The sequence below is a fragment of the Bos mutus genome, chromosome 27 (genome assembly GCF_027580195.1).
Source record: "Bos mutus isolate GX-2022 chromosome 27, NWIPB_WYAK_1.1, whole genome shotgun sequence".
NCBI lineage: Eukaryota > Metazoa > Chordata > Mammalia > Artiodactyla > Bovidae > Bos > Bos mutus.
In genome coordinates, this window is record NC_091643.1 from 32,581,822 (window position 1) to 32,603,702 (window position 21,881).

Here is a 21,881-nt window from a genome sequence, read left to right on the forward strand (position 1 = left end):
ATTGTGGGCTTTCCAGGTGGCTCAGTGGTAAAGAATCTGCCTGCCAATGCAGGAGTTACAGGAGACACAGGTGCGATACCTGGGTTGGGAAGATCCCTTGGAGTAGGAAATGACAACCCACTCCAGTGTTTTTGCCTGGAAAACTTCATGGACAGAATAGCCCAGTGGGCTACAGTCCATGGTGTTGCAAAGAGTTGGATACAACTGAAAACACACACACAGGAATAAAATTGCTAGTGGCAAAAGTGTTTGCATTCACTGCACTTAATTTGGAGCCTCCAAATAACTGATGGGTCCTAAGAGGTAAACAATGTCTGCTTTCGTATTTTTCCAAATGTGTTCTAGATGTCTAAAATTCATTAGCTATATTATTGTAGGGAAATGTTCAAGTCCCTTCTACAGGTATACAATTATTGGGGGCAGAAAAACATAAAATGAGTTCAAAGTGTGAATTAATTAGTAGGATTAGAGGTGCTGTATGTATTTACTTTGAGTTACATGAGAATGTAGACATTGATTCTTACATTTATGGAACATCTTTTTTATGTCATTTGAAATTCATTTTTATTCAACCTTTTTCATTTTAGCATGCTTCAATGTATTTATAATAAATGAGAGTACATATAAACCTTCCAGAACATCTCTGGGAATATGGAATTATATTAATAACACTCTTAATGTCATTTATTTGACATGGGATCTGATTATGCCATTAAAGATCTAGTTCCTCTGATACTCACACAGGGATTAGAAATAACTGAATTGGGGAAACATCCCAGAAATGAGGAATAGTTATTTTTAAATTCAATGGTAGAATTCACACTTTTTAAATGGTACAATTCACAGTTCCTCCTCTTCAGGAATGTTAAATCTTGTTTGAGAGGAAATTCATATATTCATGATAAATTAGAAAACAATTTGGAAGCAATCTATATAATTTATTGAGAGCTGAAGGATGTAGGTGTCATTCTGAGGCAATTTGGAACCTGAGCAAAATCGTTGCAGGTTGGTGTTGGTTCAGGCAAACTCCATGGAGGGGGTAAATCTCGTGAGTGTTAAGGATGAGTAGGATTGTCATTAGTAGAGACAGGAGGAAGAAGACCAGAAGTCAAGATAAATGTCAGCTTATCAGGGGTCAAAACTGGCCATGAGTGTTGAGCAGAGGCAAGATGCTCTCAGTTGAAAATGTAAAATGGAGTCTAGGCATACAGGTCCTTGAGGCTGGATGCTGTGCTCAGCTCAGTGTTGTCCTACTTTTTGCAATCCAATGGACTGTAGCCCACCAGGCTCCTCACGGGATTTCCCAGGCAAGAATACTAGAGTGGGCTGCCTTTTCCTCCCTACCCAGGGATTGAGCCCTCGTCTCCTACATTGGCAAGCGGATTCTTTACCACTGAGCCATTCGAGAAGCCCCGAGCCTGGATGGGGGGTTTTAAATTTGTTCCAGATGTAAAAAGAAGCCAATATAGATTGTTAACAAAGAGAATACATATTACTAGTAAACAGGACTGTATTTAGAACCTGGACACCAGCATGAGATAAAATGGTGACCTTCAGGAACCAGGTGGTCAAATGTTAAAAATGAGAAATTAAGTGGTGATGGTCCAAAGTTTTTTTGTTTGTTGGTAGCATCTTTATTTTCAACAGTGAAAACCCAGAAAGAACCTAAACACTCAGAAAAAAGATGAATAAATAAACTAAAAGTGGTACATAACAGATGAGTTACTTCTATGCATCACTGATGAATCTTAATTATTAACAAAAGAAGTCAAAAGAAAAAACAGTGAACAGTAAATTCAAGAAAATGCAAAAGTAGAGTGGTGCTCATATGATGTGGGAACAGAGAAGCACAGGACCTTTATGGAGAACGCATATTAGGTCTTAGTAGCTAAACAGGTGTGGGGCTAGAAAGAGATGCAATAGAGGTGACTGCAAATGATGTCACTCAGGGAAGCAGGGTAACATGGGAGCTATGAACAGAAATGAGAAGCTGACCAGGGACTCATTTCTGATGATCACATACTCTCAAGCTTGACTTCACAAACCTGACAACCTCATTGGACACATTCTGTGAATAACTGGAAATAAGGGTAAAAGTTTGAGTAGAAACTGCAGGTTTTATAATGAGCACATAAGTGACCACTGAAATGGCAAGAATAGCTGATCAATCTAAGAAATCGGATAAAGAAAGAAGACTATAACCTTTAGGAATTCTACAGTAGATACAGAATGGGTAAACAACAGGTCCTGCTGTATGACATAGGGAACTATATTCAATATCCTATGATAAACCATAATGGAAAAGAATATTTAAAAATAAAGCTGAATCACCCTGTTGTATAGCAGTAATTAACACAGAATTGTAAATCAACTATACTTCAATAAAATAAATCAGAAGAAAAAAAAGAGAGAACTAGTAGAAAGACAAGCAAAATTGGAGATAAAGAGAAAAATAAGAAAGATATTTGAAGAGCTAAGGGGTGCCAAGGAAGAGATAGCTAAGAACAAGATGGTTATTTTGTCAGAAGTTGTAAGGATGGGGAATATAAAGAAATGCTGTCTGGATTTAAGGTTCCCTATTTGTCCTTGAGAGATTGTAAAAAAAACCAAATAGCTTAAAAGGGTTGATTGGGGATGGGATCATTAGGATGGCAAGGTTTCAATTTATATTTTCAATGCATTTTTCTCCTATTAGGGAAATGAGTAAACCAACTCACTTCTCAGTTTGTTTCTTACTGGAATTTAGCAGTACGGCTGAACTAATTTAAGTTTTTGAGCTTATGAACAGCTGCAACCTTGTATTTAAATTTCATCTGCTCTCTGTCCTACTTAATGTTCCAGTAACAATCCATCTTACTTTCAAGTCTGACAATTTCATAAGGGTATTGACCACCCACAGAGAGTATGCCTTCCAAAGGGAAAGCCCTTTAAAAGCTGTGTTGAGTGAAGCAAAAATGCTTAGATTGTAGTCAATACTATTAGAACTGAACTGGGATAAGGGTGCAGTGATTCAGAAGTATTAGTTCCATTATTTTTACTGATGCTTCAGGAAAGCAATAGCATCCAGGAAAACAATAGAATTGAGAGCTTTGTGATGGTCATTGGGATACTGAGCTCTGTAGTCCTCACTATAGAATTTCACTGAAAATGCAGTTAAACACATATAACTGAAAACCGCACCAACTCTTTAGACACTGAAGATTTTCCAGATAAATGGTTCAGGTTCCTTTAAGTAAGAATAATGGGCAGGACTATATTCTACTTGGTTTATAGTAGAGACTTTTGAAAATATATATATATTTTTCCTAATAATAGACTAGAACATGGGTTAGTATTACACATTAGAATAAATGGCTGGAGTTTAACAAACTTAAATGCAAAGCTGCAAAAGCAAAACACCCTGCATTGAATATGACATTTAGAAACCTCTCAGTATCAATATATATCCTATATATAAGAAACTGAGATTGCATCTGATTTTTTTTCTTATTGCCACTGAACAGTTTTGTATTTAAGTGGTCTTTCTATTTTCTTTGAAAATCTGATTCCCATCCAGAAAGATTTCTAAAATCAGGAGAGTGCGCCTTTAAATTAAGTCTGTTCCTGAAGTGACCCATATCTGGCCATCGGGTAACCTGTATCAGGTAGTACCACATGTTCACAATCAACCCCAGCATGCACCCTTTGGGCTGATCACTAAAATGTGACAATTCTGATAATTAAACCACCTAAAGCCAGCAGCTGATGTCTTGCATTAATTCAAAACAGCATAAGGTGAATCTTAGCACACTATCCAATTACAAGTGACATGGCTGTAGACGCTCTCAACCATGTGGTGGTGGCTTTCCTTAGATATGCTAAACCTGATGACTGACAAAAACTGTAATTTAAACAAATAAAGGGGGGTAGCAAATGGATCCTAGCCTGTTTAATCTAACGAAGAGTCCCTCTGAGGTCTTCCCTTGATTAGCAAGGCTGAGAAGGTCAGAGGATGACATTTTACAATCAACCTAACATTCGAGGAGAAATTATATTTTCCTGTATCATTCATTAAGAGCCACTGGAGTTCAGATTTCTAGTTTATATGGAAAATCCCAATTAATTAAAATAATGAAGAAGAAAAATAAAAGCAAATTACTATCATTACCGGGGTGTAATTTTAACATTTGTATGCATAGATTCCATTGGAGTAAAAGAAGTGAAGGATTTTAGTGTCCTTCCAAAGTACAGCCAGAAAATATGACAATGGGGATCACAGCCTCAAAAGTGATAGCTTTATGTGTCTTTGTTGTTCAATAGCTGGCAGAGTCAAGGGCAACATCACTAATTTTAGGATAAATTTCCAATTATTACCTATTCAATTCAATTGTTCATATCTGTTCTCACTACCACCATGATTAAATAGCATTGATTGGATGCTAAGTGAAAGTGAAAGTGAAGTCGCTCAGTTATGTCTGACTCTTTGCGACCCCATGGACTGTAGCCTATCAGGGTCCTCTGTCCATGGGATTCTCCAGGCAAGAATACTGGAGTGGGTTGCCATTTCCTTCTCCAGGGGATCTTCCCAACCCAGGGATCGAACCCAGGTCTCCTGCATTGCAGGCAGACGCTTTGCTAGCAAATGCCCCAAATACATACCATGTAAAGACAATGAATTTGATTTGATTTGAACTTGTTCCTTTTACAGGTTAGCTATTGAAATATCTGACAAGCCTGGGCTCTGTCAGAGAGAAGACTAAAAAATGACAAACTAAAGTTAAACCTTGGCTGTTGAGGATTATTGTGTGATTTTGATGGCTTGCCTTTTCCTCGCATGTACCGATGTAGTGTATATATCACAGGCATGAAATAGCTTAAAGTCAGATCCCTGAGGGCCTCCATTCAACGGATGGTGCTTGATAGTTTAAAAGAGAAAGAATGACTTGAATTCAGGACTTCTGTACCATGTGGTAGCCTATTTCAGGTTGTTCCCAACTTTGAAGTGGCATCTGATCTTCAGAAAGTCAAGGAGTAGAAAACCGAGTGCACCCTGGAGTCTGGGAGGATGATCAGAGAGTGGGCAAAATGGACACCTCATTCTGGGTATTAGGCACTGGACTTGGAATTTGGGAGTGAAGTATACTGGAGGAAAGCAAATATTCTTAGAAATATTTTAAGCCATTGCAGGCATGATTTAAAGCAGGATTCAAGGAAATTTCCTTTCCAGTGCAGATTTGATAGAAGGGCATAGAATGAGAAGGGGAAAGAAGAAAAGTAAAATAAAAAAAGAGAGAGCCTGTACAGAAGTAGGGTAGATATGTATCTATCTAGATTAAAGGGTATATTAAGGGTAATGATGAGAAATTGAAAATACTCATTAGAAACATAATGTGTTTTGTTGAGTCTATTACTATGCTTAGGTTAACAACCTTGTGAACCATACTTAGTTATTAATCCATCTTGTATATTTTAAGTTCTTTTTTCTGGCTGTAAAATGTTCTGTGTTTTAAGTCACTTAGATACATGTAAAGATAGTTATTTAAATTGGGTAGACCAGACCGTAACTGAGGCTTGAGTCTAGTGTCCAGAACAGACATTATAACTGAGTCTATTAGACTGGCATTGGGGTAAATAAGGTGAGCAGAAAGAAAAACTTTTTAAGTACTGTATAAGGACTGATGAAATGAAGCAGGGAAGTATTTCAAGTATTTTCTGGATTCTTACATGCCAAATTTCTTTAAGGTAGCTATTTTCTCTAGCTACCAGATTTTATTTATGTTGGCTCAATGGAAAACTTTCCTCATGGTAAAGGACATTCAAGCAGGTGTCAGGCACTAAAAATAATGTCAGATATTAACTACCCAATTTAGAAATATCACTGAATTAAAACTGAATTAAAACTGATCACCAACCAAAAGTTTATTAGCAAGGTGTAATATCAAAATTAAGCCAGTAATAATGTATGATTTTTAAGCCAGATTTTTTTATTATGCTAAAGATTTAATTTGAATATGAAATTAAGGCATATGAAATCAGATAATACACCTAAAGAGATTCCTTAACAATGGTAATGGATAGCTAAATATTACATTAAGTACATGTTCATAATGTACTTTATTTGTATCATATACATTAGTTAGATATATAGATCACATAGAAACTAAAGTATTACTCCTGTAAATGAAAAAATCCAGGAAAAATCCAAGAATCCAGAAATAAATCCAAGGATTTAAATACTTTAAATGTATTCAATTAATGCATTTTCATGTATATTAGACTAACAATTCTTTCAAAAGTTTGCTTCAAAGTTAGAATACATTTGTACTTAATTTACTATCTAGTTACTTCCAAAATTATTGGCAAACCATAATGAGGCCAAAGTTATAGGAGGAAGATAGAGCAAGAGATTTCCCCAGCAGATTTCTCTATCCACTGAAGAATTCAGGTTAAAGAAGACTTGGCTCAAAAATATATAAAAGGAATTTCAAATCCATATTTAGAACAATAAGCTAGTCTTTAATAAGTCTGGTCTTCAAATATTTTATCCCTAAGGATTCAGTGAAAATATATATCACATAAGTATGCTAGCATGATATAAAATATATGTATACCTAAGAAGAAAAATATTTCACAGGCTGTATTTGATTTTTTAATTTGGATTCAATGTGTTTTTTTCCTTTCTCTTCTATTTTTTTAAATTAGGGAAGCATGATAATACATTTATGGAATACTTGGAAAATATAGAACAAAGTTACATATAGTTCCTCAGTGTGCATTTTATAGTTGCAACTTCGTTAATCATTGCTATTTGATATGTCTTGGTCCCTATGAATTAGTTTTACAAGATGCAGATAAAACAGGGGCATAGCTATAGGACTGAATTTTTCTTTTTTTTCATGCCCATGTTGAGGTTGTATTGCTTAAATTTTAATCAATGGTTTAAAAATCTTGAACTTCCAGGTTCTTTGTACTTTATAGAGTTTCTTCTTAGACTGTAGGAATGAGACAGAAGCATTCAATGTTCAAAACAAGCAGACATTCTTGGGGAGAAAGTAGTTATCCAGTTCAAGGGGGAAAGAAATACAACCTATGACACACTGCCTATAAATTATACAGGGCCCTCCTGATGGATCAGCAGTAAAGAATACTCCTGCAATGCAGGAGTCCAGGGCTTGATCCCTGGGTCGGGAAGATCCCTTGGAGGAGGAAATGGCAACCCGTTCTGGTATTCTTGGCTGAAAAATCACAGGACAGAGGAGCCTAATGGGCTACAGTCCAAAGGGTCACAAAGAGTGGAACACGACTGAGCAAGCATGCATGCTTGCATGAGTACAAATTATACAAAGGGCAACATAAAAACGTTTGCTAATACTGACTGAAGAAGAGTACTAAGATACCTCTGATACAAAGATCTAGAAATTTTGAAATTTTTTTAAAATAAGCAAATAAAACTAGGATTTAAAATTTTGTCCACGAAAAACTATAGAGAGATATTCTTGCAATAGAATATCCGAGTCTGTGATATGGTGATATAACAAGAAATATGGCTTTGGTTTTGGTCCCTAGTTCTGGGCACAGAGTTTCTAAAACCTTTGTAATTTCCTGAGTGATGAGGGTGAGAGGAACATCTTTTGTGATTTATAATAAGTCCATTCAACTCTCTGTAAGTTTATGTTAATGAGGTGACCGGTTGCTGAAAGTCCCTGGATAGCTTCAGGATGGGGGTTGGTTGCCAGAGGAACCAACCATGTAAATAAAGGATTGGAATTTTGAGGTCCAACCCTTGACCTCTAGGGAGAGGATTGGGGGCAGGAGATTGAGTTAATCACCAACAGCCAATGATTTTATCAATCACACCTATGTAATGGAACCTTCATAAAACCCCAAAACAGTGGGGTTCAGAGAGCTCCCAGGTTGGTGAAGTATACATGTGTTGGAAGGGCGGCACACCCTAAACAATCCAGGGATGGAGGTTCCTGCACTTAGGACTCTCCTGGATCTCACCTGATCAACATCTTCATCTTGTTGTTCACTTGTGTCCTTTATAATATCCTTAATAATAAACTGATAATAGTAAGTAAAGTTTTACCCTGAGTTCTGTGAGTCTTGGCAGCAAATTATCAAATCTGAGAAAAAGGTCATGGGAAACCCTGATTTGTAGATGTGTGGGTAACCTGGGGACCCCCTTGGCATCTGAAATGGAGGGATATCTATGGAACTGAACTCTTAACTTGTGGGATCTGTACTATAATTCTAGGTAGGTAGTATCAGAATTGAATTAAATTGTAGGGCACGGTGCTGGTGTCTGCAGAGATATAGAGAACTGCTTGGCATGGAAAACCCACACATGTGGTGCCATAAATGTTGTAAATAGAAAAACAATATTTTCTTTTAAAGCCAAAATATAATAGAGAATTAATGTTAATTAAAGCTGTAACCAAGCAGGATCCTATGGGGCCTTCCTGGGACACGCCTTCCCCCACATCCTCTGCTTTAGCTCCTCTCAGAAGTACCTAGATAATAATATTTGATACATACTTCCTAAGTTGTTTTGCAGATGGAAAACCACCGCCCCCCAATGGAGGATGTTAGCTACTTGAGGACCCTGAGCATACAGCCCCAGGCCTCCTGGAGCCTAAGGACTGATAACATTAACCCCTGTGATACCACCTTGTCCCAAAAGATTAATTGATATTTTAGAATTTGCTAGTATTTTGAGAACTCAGAGAATGGTCAAAAAACTCTTAAGATAAATGAAAATGTAAAATTATATTTTAAAAAGGAAAAGATACAATGAAATATTATTCAGCTGAAAACAAATGAAATTCTATTATGATATGTCCCATAACATGGTTGAACCTTGAAAAAATTATAAGTTAAATAAGCTTGATGCAAAGGAACAAATATCACATGATTCCATTTATATGAGGTACACAGAATAGGGAATTCATAGAGAAGGAAAGTAGAACACAGGTTAGTGGAGTGGGGGGAGGGCGAGGGAGGAAGTGGGAATCACAGTTTAATGGGTGCAGAGTTTCTTTGGGGATGATGAAAAAATTCTCACAATAGTAATGATGGTTACAATGCTGTGAAAGCACTTAATGCCATTTATTGCACACTTTAAAATGGTTAACATGGTATGTTTTGCATTATGTAAAGAGCAATATTGCATAGGAACCTGGAATGTTAGGTCCATGAATCAAGGCAAATTGGAAGTGGTCAAACAACATTTTAGGAATCAGCGAACTAAGATGGACTGGAATGGGTGAATTTAACTCAAATGACCATTATATCTACTACTGTGTGCAGGAATCCCTTAGAAGAAATTCAGTAGCCATCATAGTCAAAAAAAGAGTCCAAAATGCAGTATTTGGATGCAATCTCAAAAACGACAGAATGATCTCTGTTCATTACCAAGGCAAACCATTCAAATCACAGTAATCCAAGTCTATGCCCTGACCAGTAATGCTGAAGAAGCTGAAGTTACAGTTCTACGAAGACTTCAAGCCTTTTAGAACTAACACCCCAAAAAGATGTCCTTTTCATTATAAGGGACTGGAGTGCAAAAGTAGGAAGTCAAGAAACACCTGGAGTAACAGGTAAATTTCACCACGGAGTGCAGAATGAAGCAGGGCAAAGGCTAATAGAGTTTCACCAAGAGAACGCACTGGTCATAGCAAACAACTTCTTTGAACAACACAAGAGAAGACTCTACACGTGGACATCACCAGATGGCCAACACGGAAATCAGATTGATTATATTCTTTTCAGCCAAAGATGGAGAAGCTCTATACAGTCAGCAAAAACAAGACTGGGAGCTGACTGTGGCTCAGATCATGAACTCCTTATTGCCAAATTCAGACTTAAATTGAAGAAAGTGGGGAAACCACTAGACCATTCAGGTATGACCTAAATCAAATCCCTTATGATTATATAGTGGAAGTGAGAAATAGATTAAAGGGACTAGATCTGATAGAGTACCTGATGAACTATGGATGGAGGTTTGTAATACTGTACAGGAGACAGGGATCAAGACCATTTCCAAGATAAAGAAATGCAAAAAAGCAAAATGGCTGTCTGAGGAGGCCTTACAAATAGCTGTGAAAAGAAGAGAAGCCAAAAGCAAAGGAGAAAAGGAAAGATATAAGCATCTGAATGCAGAGTTCCAAAGAATAGCAAGGAGAGGTAAGAAAGCCTCCCTCAGTGATCAATGCAAAGAAATAGAGGAAAACAATAGAATGATAAAGACTAGAGATCTCTTCAAGAAAATAAGAAATACCAAGAGAACATTTCATGCAAAGATGGGCATAATAAAGGAGAGAAATGGTATGGACCTAACAGAAGCAGAAGACATTAAGAAGAGGTGGCAAGAATATACAGAAGAACTGTATAAAAAAGATTTTCACAACCCTTATAATCACGATGGTGTGATCCCTCACCTAGAGCCAGACATCCTGGAATGTGAAGTTAAGTGGGCCTTAGGAAGCATCACTATGAACAAAGCTAGTGGAGGTGATGGAATTCCAGTTGAGCTATTTCAAATCCTGAAAGATGATGTTGTGAAAATGCTGCACTTGATATGCCAGCAAATCTGGAAAACTCATCAGTGGCCACAGGACTGGAAAAGGTCAGTTTTCATTCCAATCCCAAAGAAAGGCAATGCCAAAGAATGCTCAAACTACCGCATAATTGTACTCATCTCATATGCTAGTAAAGTAATGCTCAAATTCTCCAAGTCAGGCTTCAGCAATATGTGAACTGTGAAATTCCAGATGTTCAAGCTAGATTTAGAAAAGGCAGAGAAACCAGAGATCAAACATCTCTGTTTGAACCAGAGATCATGCCGATGTCTGCTGGGTCATTGAAAAAGTAAAAGAGTTCCAGAAAAACATCTATTTCTGCTTCATTGACTATGCCAAAGCCTTGACTGTGTGGATCACAATCAACTGTGGAAAATTCTGAAAGAAATGGGAATACCAGACCATCTGACCTGCCTCTTGAGAAATCTGTATGCAGGTCAGAAAGCAACAGTTAGAACTGGACATGGAACAACAGACTGGTTCCAAATAGGAAAAGGAATACATCAAGGCTGTATATTGTCACCCTGTTTATTTAAATTATATACAGAGTACATCATGAGAAATGCTGGGCTGGATGAAGCACAAGCTGGAATCAAATTGCCTGGAGAAATATCAATAACCTCAGATATGCAGATGACACCACCCTTGTGGCAGAAAGTGAAGAACTAAAGAGCCTCTTGATGAAAGTGAAAGAGGAGAGTGAAAAAGTTGGCTTAAAGTTCAACATTCAGAAAACTAAGATCATGGTATCTGGTCCCATCATTTCATGGCAATTAGATGGGGAAACAGTGAAAACAGTGGCTGACTATTTTTGGGGGCTCTAAAATCACTGCAGATGGTGATTGCCGTCATGAAATTAAAAGACACTTACTCCTTGGAAAGAATGTTATGACCAACCTAGACAGTGTATTAAAAAGCAGAGACATTACTTTGCCAACAAAGGTCCGTCTAGTCAAGGCTATAGTTTTTACAGTAGTCATGTATGGATGTGAGAGTTGGACTATAAAGAAAGCTGAGTGTTTTCTTTATATAAAGAATTTATATATAGATTTATATAAAGAATTGATGCTTTTGACCTGTAGTGTTGGGGAAGACTCTTGAGAGTACCTTGGACTGCAAGGAGATCCAACCAGTCCATCCTAAAGGAGATCAGTCCTGGGTGTTCACTGGAAGGACTGATGTTGAAGCTGTAACTCCAATACTTTGGCCACCTGATGCAAAGAACTGACTCATTTGAAAAGACCCTGATGCTGGGAAAGATTGAGAGCAGGAGGAGAATGGGACGACAGAGGATGAGATGGTTGGTAGGCATCACTGACTCAGTGGACATGAGTTTGGGTAAACTCTGGGAATTGGTGATGGACAGGGAGGCCTGGCATACTGAGGTTCATGGGGTTGCAAAGAGTCAGACATGACTAAGCGACTAAACTGAACTGAACCATAATAAAAAATACATTGTTAAATAAAAGAAAGGGAAAACTGAGTCAGTAAGTTTAACCTTGTCCTTCCTATATTCAATTAAAGGAGACTTTGAATTAACCACGGTAGCCTAGTAACTAGTTGGTTATCTGGGAAGCAAAGTTTCTTATGAAGTCCAATTGGTAGATCAACCTATCAGTGTGCCATGAAAAATAAATTCATTTGGAATTCAGTATAAATAATGAGAAGAGTTCCACAGGATTTTGTCTAGAGAATACAATTGTTTAATGTGTTTTTCAAAATGTGTTATTTCCCCTGAGGGACCTGCATGCTTCCTTCTAACCATTAGTGAGACCCTGATAACTGAACATGTTTCTATTTATTTCCTCTGGCTACCAGAATTCTCAAACAAAATACAATGCTCAGCAACTAGACTCATCTTCTGAATGCATATTCATGTCCTTGTCCCCACTAATCTATCTCTATTTATAGTTTTATTATTTCCCTATAGGTTTTAAGAAAAATTGAATAGTGTCTCAAATTCTTCATAAAAAATCACAATGTAAAAATATTTTGATCAATGGCATGGAATCCAATATTGGAGGTGTGCTCATTAAATTTTCAGAAATGCTAAATGTGAATGATTTGGGTGAACTGAGGAACCTTGCTTCCACTCAATGAAACAGACACACATGTTCTTAGCATAAAGTTCTACCTCTGGGGAACTTACAATCTGATTAGAGAAACAGGCTTTTTACCCACCATTTGAAATGTTAGATGAGCTACAAGTGCAATAAACAAAAAGATTAGTTGCAAAAAAAAGAATACAATAAGCACAATAGCTTATAAATACAAATGAAACACAACATGAGCCATAAATCTTGAACAGGGTCAAAATCCCCAGGAATGTGTGTGCATATATATTAAAATAAATATTAAAAAATATATACACATTTACATGTATTAATAAATATATCATATATATATATTTAAAGATCTAAGATCAAAGTTTAAAATTTGTTAACAATTTACAAGGTGGTTGATTTGACAAGGGTGGTTGTTTTGAAATCATTGTGTACCCTTTTTCTGTTTCCCTTAATCATATTGTTTGAGAGCTCATTCATTTTGATATTTTAAGTAATCAGCTCTATGCTTACCACATCTGCCATTTTCAACTTTCACCTACCTATCAGACCAGTTTGGAAGAAAGTGTTGGATGAGGTGAGTGAATTTCTAAATTATCTCTAAGTCTTTTCCAACAACAGAAATCTATAATAATCTATAATAAAATTTTCAGAGTGGAGGAGAATTTAGAAATAATTGGCTCTAAACCTCCAGTTTTGTAAATGAGGTCTCGGATGTTACGTGTCCCAAGTGATAATAATTATCTAGAGCCAATGTCAGGTTTAAAACCCAGGTGTTTCCCCCCCACCTTTGTTTTCTCACCTGGACAATGATATTCTTGAGAATGGACACCATAGTAAATCGATCTTCAAACTCCAATTCCAAGAAGAGGGCCATACGTGACAGACTATGTCCTGGTCCCAGTGTTAGGAATAGCTCTCTGTTCTGGAAAACTTACACTGAAATTCCAACTCTGACCAAAAAAAAAAAAAAAGCTCCCTCCTTTCATTTCTCATTTAACATTTCTTTCCTGCAGAAGCCCAAGAGCACACAAGGCGATGAGGAACAAACGTAATGAATGAATTCCCAGGTCCCACGTAGAGGAATAATTAATCCATTTGCTTCTCATTTTGATTCTGTCCCTCCCTTAAAATGTATTATTAGCACTGAGCAGATGCCCTTTACAAAGGGTTTTCCTCCTAATGAAGTCGGAGCCTGGAGAGCCAGGGTGTCACAGTCTCAACTCTGCGGGTGAATAGGGGGGACTGTGGAAGTCCTTGAAACATATGTTCTTCCAATGAAAACCTTGAACTTCCAGAATTAACTCAAAATTACATGAGGTTATTTTTACCCTGCAATTTTTGACTTTCTGTCCTGTGTGCCTATTTCCCTCTCAAGCAAAAGTCTACAGAATCATACAAGTTACATGAATGTGAGGAATCATTCGAAAGATAATCATTCTAATTGGGAAGTATATCATTAAGACCCTAAAGCTAAAAAATGAGGCTAATTTTATGGTCCAGATGCCCGTCAAGGAGAGAAATATATTGGTCATTTGGTTCATATGTTACAGTTCCTGCAAGCACTTCATTTGGCTAAAGTTAGAAAACCTAGGCAGCCCAAAGATGGACATCTGATAGTAAGTTTTTGGCATTGTCTGGACTGTAGCTCTAAGAGTTTCCAGGATACACAGTTTTGTTCTGTTTCATTGACTTGGGGCCATCTTAGTATGTGCTACTAATGCTAATAAGAGAAGTAAAAATTTAAGACCAAGTGGATATATTCAGGACCTAGAATGATGCTTCATACATTGTATGTAATCAGTAATATTGCCCTCTTTTTCTGGTTTCCAATCTTACTTTTCCCTGGAATGATACGTTTATTTGTGTCCCTCTTGACTGCCTTCTGAACTAATGTGTTTAAACTTAGTCTGTTAAAATACCCCTTTCCCTTAACTTTCCTCTGTTAATTACTTCCACTAAGTCTCCTTGATCTTACTGATGTCCAAGTTGGAAAGCTATTGAGAAATAACATAACCAATTGAATCATTATACCTGCCTCTATGATTGAGTTTTTAGCTTTCATTTCCCAAAACAATATTCTGAATTGTGCTACCTTTTTAAAGCAGTGGTCAGGAAATAGCTCCTTGTGAGAATATGGAGCAGAAGTAGTCAGATTGTCCCTAAACTGGAAGAGTATGGATGAGAATTTACACACAAAGGATTTCCCCTAGAATCCTAACTTCTAGTTCAAGGTGATTTTTATCATGTGCTAGTTCCCTGGTAGCTCAGCTGTAAATAATCCACCTGCAATGCAGGAGACGCTGGTTGGATTTCTGAGTTGGGAAGATCACCTGGAGAAGGGATAGGCTACCCACTCCAGTATTCTTGGGCTTCCCTGGTGGCTCAGATGGTAAAGAATCTGCCTGCAATGCAGGAAATCTGGGTTTGATCCCTGGGTTGGGAAGATCCCCTGGAGAAGGGAACGGCTACCCACTCCAGTGTTCTGGTCTGGAGAATTCCACGGACAGAGGAACCTGGCAGGTTACAGTCCACGGGTTCCCAAAGAGCTGGACTCAGCTGAGTGGCTTTCACTTTTCACTTCAGCTCAATGAGTTATTCTCATTACAACCCAACTTAGCCTGAATAAAACAACAGAATGATAAGATGAAATAAAATATGTCTCATATTTTAGAGACTGACGTATTGACCTGACTCTAGTTTTTATAATTTCATTTAGGCTGGCACTGGAATTTATCCATAGTAGGAGATGTACACAATGCTTTATAGATTTCACTGATTTTGTCCAAAAATACAGAGCTTATCATTTTACCTGGCAAACTAGAACTCTTTTCTGAGTTTATATGAAACTTTACTAAAGAGAAAATTTTTTTCATAATCTGCTTTCAAATTCTAGAATTAGATCTCACTAAATACATTTTTACTTAGCATCTACTAAGTGCCAGGCACTGATCTAGTTGCTGACAATGTCCCTGACATTCAATGACCTTGTATCATTCCTTTTTCCCCTTCCTTTTTCACTCCTTATTATAAATTGGATATTAAACTTGAATACGGAAAGTTGTCTTTTTATTTTTAAATAATCTTTCATGCCTATCATAATGATAAATTTTACTGATAAAATTATGACCACATTTTAATTATCCAGTATCTTTTGTTGTTTGTATACACATTTTCAGTAACAATTTTTATTATTTGTGTGAAATTTTAAATTTTAAATCATTTCAATCGATCTACCACCTATTTCTAAGAAGCCAGGAACTTCACCTCCATTTTATAAACAAACAAGTCCAGAATCATCAGTGTAGGTTACACTTGCATATCAAACTTGCTAACTTCCTTTGTTGGAAAGGAGAGCAGGAGAGGAAGGTGCCTTTGGCTGGTATAGGTCAGGAATCAACAGGAGGCAACGTTTAACGTTTCAATTATGAAGTGAATGAATAATATTATCAAGTCTCATGAAAATTATAATAAATTATTTCAGAGAAGAGGAAGGGCAATGCAAATGAAAATCCCATCCTATTTATCCCCTCCCCATTGACTATGCTAGAGTTGAATTTGAAAAATTAACTTAGACACACTAAAAAGCAGTTCACCTATTTTATTTTTAAAATCCAATCTGAACATGAAAAAAAAAAAAAAAACAACCATATTTTTCCCCCTTAACTTTAGAATGTGCATGAAGACACGTTGCAGGTGCCGATAATTGACAGATTACTTTGGAATGTGCAATCAACCAAGTGCCACAAGTGAGTCTACTAATTTTATAAGAGGGATTAAAACTAAAAGGCCTCTGCTAAATATCACCAGAATCACATCTGAGTTTCTACACAGTGATCTCTGATGCCAAATGAATTAAATGAGCATGTTGCTGTTGTTTACTTGGTAAGTCAAGTCTGACTTTTCTACGAGCCCATGGACTGTGGCCCACAAGGCTCCTCTGTCCATGGAATTTCCCAGGCAAGAACACTGGAGTGGGTTGCCATTTCCTCCTCCAGGGGATCTTCCTGACCCAGGGATCAAATCCACATCTTCTGCATTGGCAGGCAGATTCTTTACCACCCAGCCACCTGGGAAGCCCTTTAGATGAGCATAGATATTTTAAAGAAAAATCAAAGTGTGTCTTCTTAACTATTGTTATTTCTATACACTGAAATTTAAAAATAATGTCTTCACAAGTGTAAATGGTACTGCAGATATTATTATAAATGTGTTCCCATGAGAATAGATTACAAACTGTTTCGGTCATTCAGCATCTTGTTTTCTAAGTTGGCAGCAGATTTTCTTTACTACTGCTCTACCTTCTTTTGATTCTACCTAATTTCTAGAAGACTGTCATATTGCTGGGAGAAATGGGGAATTTACATTCCTCTAACTCAGTGAAGAGAGTCATTGTAAGCAATTTTAATGTGGTTGGAGGTAATCTCTTTTACCTGAAAATTCCTTGGGGATTTTTTTTTCTTTCTTTTTTGCCTGCGATGTACCAAGACAAGGGCTTATTGTTCAAATTGTACTGAATGTTGTTTTTTTGCATTTAGGTCACTAAACAGTGTTGATTTCTGTAGCTTGGCCCACGTACTTCTGAACGTGTCATAGTGAAACAATGTCTTGAGTGCAGAGAGATGTTTAACAGGATAACATACACAGTATCTAGGCCCTCCTGCACCTGCGCAGCCACGGCTCCTTGGACGTGGGGTTGATCCTTCTGGCCACCGCCCCTGGCCTCGGGGTGGGGGCGTGGGGTAGCTCCTCTCGGCCGTTCCTGCGCCGTCGCAGTCTGGTACTCTCGGCAGCTGCCCCTGACCGCAGACGTATGGTAACTCCTATTGGCCGCCGCCCTTTGGGCATGGGGTCCCCCTGGCTTCGGCCCCTGACCTCGGACGTGGGGTGGCTCCTCTCGGCCGCGCTTAGCACGCTGGTGGTCGCAGCCGCCTGCGCTTAGAGCGCCGGTCGTCACAGCCGCCTGCGCTTATGGTGAGGAGATACCCCTCCTCCAAGGTAAGGAGCAATGGCTGTGCTTTGCTGGAGCAGCGGTGAAGAGATACCCCATGCCCAAGGTAAGAGAAACCCAAGTAAGACCGTAGATGTTGCAAGAGAGCATCAGAGGGCAAACACACTGAAACCATACTCATCACACTAGGACCACAGCCTTGTCTAACTCAATGAAACTAAGCCATGCCCATGGGGCAACCCAAGATGGGCAGGTCATGGTGGAGAGATCTGACAGAATGTGGTTCACTGGAGAAGGGAATGGCAAACCACTTCAGTATTCTTTGCCTTGAGAACCCCATGAACAGTATGAAAAGGCAAAATGATAGGATACTGAAAGAGAAACTCCCCAGGTCAGTAGGTGCCCAATATGCTACTGGAGATCAGTGGAGAAATAACTCCAAAAGGAATGAAGGGATGGAGCCAAAGCAAAAAGAATACCCAGCTGTGGATGTGACTGGTGATAGAAGCAAGGTCTGATGCTGTAAAGAGCAATATTGCATAGGAACCTGGAATGTCAGGTCCATGAATCAAGGCAAATTGGAAGTGGTCAAACAAGAGATGGCAAAAGTGAATGTCAACATTCTAGGAATCAGTGAACTGAAATGGACTGGAATGAATGAATTTAATACAGATGACCATTATATCTACTACTGCGGGCAGGAATCCCTCAGAAGAAATGGAGTAGCCATCATGGTCAACAAAAGAGTCCAAAATGCAGTACTTAGATGCAATCTCAAAAATGACAGAATGATCTCTGTTCGTTTCCAATGCGAACCATTCAATATCATAGTAATCCAAGTCTATGCCCCAACCAGTAATACTGAAGAAGCTAAAGTTGAATGGTTCTATGAAGACCTACAAGACCTTTTAGAACTAACACCCAAAAAAGATGTCCTTTTCATTATAGGGGACTGGAATGCAAAAGTAGGAAGTCAAGAAACACCTGGAGTAACAGGCAAATTTGGCCTTGGAATACAAAATGAAGCAGGGCAAAGACTAATAGAGTTTTGCCAAGAAAATGCATTGGTCATAACAAACACCCTCTTCCAACAACACAAGAGAAGACTCTATACATGGACATCACCAGATGGTCAACACCAAAATCAGATTGATTATATTCTTTGCAGCCAAAGATGGAGAAGCTCTATACAGTCAGCAAAAACAAGACCAGGAGTGGACTGTGGCTCAGACCATGAACTCCTTATTGCCAAATTCAGACTTAAATTGAAGAAAGTAGGGAAAACCACTAGACCATTCAGGTATGACTTAAATCAAATCCTTTACGATTATACAGTGGAAGTGAGAAATACATTTAAGGGCCTAGATCTGATAGGGTGCCTAATGAACTATGGAATGAGTTTCGTGACATTGTACAGGAGACAGGGATCAAGACCATCCCCATGGAAAAGAAATGCAAAAAACAAAATGGCTGTCTGGGGAGGCCTTACAAATAGTTGTGAAAAGAAGAGAAGTGAAAAGCAAAGGAGAAAAGGAAAGATATAAGCATCTGAATGCAGAGTTCCAAAGAATAGCAAGAAGAGATAAGAAAGCCTTCTTCAGCAATCAGTGCAAAGAAATAGAGGAAAACAACAGAATGGGAAAGACTAGAGATCTCTTCAAGAAAATCAGAGATACCAAAGGAACATTTCATGCAAAGATGGGCTCGATAAAGGACAGAAATGGTATGGATCTAACAGAAGCAGAAGATATTAAGAAGAGATGGCAAGAATACACAGAAAAACTGTACAAAAAAGATCTTCACGATCCAGATAATCACGATGGTGTGATCACTCACCTAGAGCCAGACATCCTGGAATGTGAAGCCAAGTGGGCCTTAGAAAGCATTACTAGGAACAAAGCTAGTGGAGGTGATGGAATTCCAGTTGAGCTATTTCAAATCCTGAAAGATGATGCTGTGAAAGTGCTGCACTCAATATGCCAGCAAATCGGGAAAACTCAGCAGTGGCCACAGGACTTGAAAAGGTCAGTTTTCATTCAATCCCAAAGAAAGGCAATGCCAAAGAATGCTCAAACTACCACACAACTGCACTCATCTCACACGCTAGTAAAGTAATGCTCAAATTCTCCAAGCCAGGCTTCAGCAATATGTGAACCGTGAACTTCCTGATGTTCAAGCTAGATTTAGAAAAGGCAGAGGAACCAGAGATCAAATTGCCAACATCCGCTGGATCATGGAAAAAGCAAGAGAGTTCCAGAAAAACATCTATTTCTGCTTTATTGACTATGCCAAAGCCTTTGACTGTGTGGATTACAATAAACTGTGGGAAATTCTGAAAGAGATGGGAATACCAGACCACCTGACCTGCCTCTTGAGAAATTTGTATGCAGGTCAGGAAGCAACAGTTAGAACTGGACATGGAACAACAGACTGGTTCCAAATAGGAAAAGGAGTACGTCAAGGCTGTATATTGTCACCCTGCTTATTTAACTTCTATGCAGAGTACATCATGAGAAACGCTGGGCTGGAAGAAGCACAAGCTGGAATCAAGATTGCCGGGAGAAATATCAATAACCTCAGATATGCAGATGACACCACCCTTATGGCAGAAAGTGAAGAGGAACTAAAAAACCTCTTGATGAAAGTGAAAGTGGAGAGTGAAAAAGTTGGCTGAAAGCTCAACATTCAGAAAACGAAGACCACGGCATCCGGTCCCATCACTTCATGGGAAATAGATGGGGAAACAGTGGAAACAGTGTCAGACTTTATTTTTTTGGGCTCCAAAATCACTGCAGATGGTGACTACAGCCATGAAATTAAAAGACGCTTACTCCTTGGAAGGAAAGTTATGACCAACCTAGATAGCATATTCAAAAGCAGAGACATTACTTTGCCAACAGAGATCCATCTAGTCAAGGCTATGGTTTTTCCTGTGGTCATGTATAGATGTGAGAGTTGGACTGTGAAGAAGGCTGAGCACCGAAGAATTGATGCCTTTGAACTGTGGTGTTGGAGAAGACTCTTGAGAGTCCCTTGGACTGCAAGGAGATCCAACCAGTCCATTCTGAAGGAGATCAGCCCTGGGATTTCTTTGGAGGGAATGATGCTAAAGCTGAAACTCCAGTACTTTGGCCACCTCATGTGAAGAGTTGACTCATTGGAAAAGACTCTGATGCTGGGAGGGATTGGGGGCAGGAGGAGAAATGAGATGGCTGGATGGCATCACTGACTCGATGGATGTGAGTCTGAGTGAACTCCTGGAGTTGGTGTTGGATTGGGAGGCCTGGTGTGCTGCGATTCATGGGGTCGAAAAGAGTCGGACACGACTGAGCGACTGATCTGATCTGATCTGATACACAGTATCACAAAACTTCCCAATACACCTGTCCTATTTTCATCTAAGATTATGTGAGAAGCTGACTGTTAACTGTGCTAAGGCAGTAAACTTCCACCTGATGGTAAAGATAGCCTGCAGATGACAGAGGCAACACTGGAGGTGACTTAGAAGGCAGACTCAGAGGAGGAAGCACTCAGAAGAGATATGTGGATAGAGCTACTCTCTCATTAAGAACTACATCAGGATATTGACACAGAAGAAAAAAACTTCCTCAGGACTGTAATTGAAGTACACTCCCCACATTTATAAATGTGTAAATAAAGAATCATTTGCAAATAATAATAAGGATCTTAAAACAGTACCCCAGAGCAGAAAGTCCTGAAGCACAAAGAAGATGACCCACAGAATGGGTCAGTACAGACAGATGTATATTTTGGTTAGACTAGACTATCCTTGTTGCTATTTAGTCACCAAGTTGTGTCTGACTCTCTGCAACCCTATAGACTGTAGTTTGCTAGGCTCCTCTGTCCATGGAATTCTCTAGGCAAGAATACTAGAGTGGGTAGCCATTTCCTTCTCCTGGGGATCTTCCTGACCCATTGATTGAACCCACATCTCCTGCATTGGCAGGTAGATTCTTTACCGCAGAGCCACCAGGAAAGCCCAGACTATCCTTAGAATATGTCTAAGAATTCTCTTCAATTCATTAGTTTAGTTTTGCTCCTCTCCTCTTCTCCCCATGTCTCTCCAGCCTCCTCAGTTTCTTTCCTCCTTTTAGTTTTCTGTCAGTCTAACGACACAACCTGTTGCGTGTATACATCCCCATCCATCTATCCATCCACCCATTCAATATGATGACACACACACACATGCTTGCAAATATTAACCACACAGCCAGAGATTCATCACTTTCATTCTAGGTTTAGACATTTTTGATGAAGTTTTTCATGATCTTCATGTAATTGGCAACC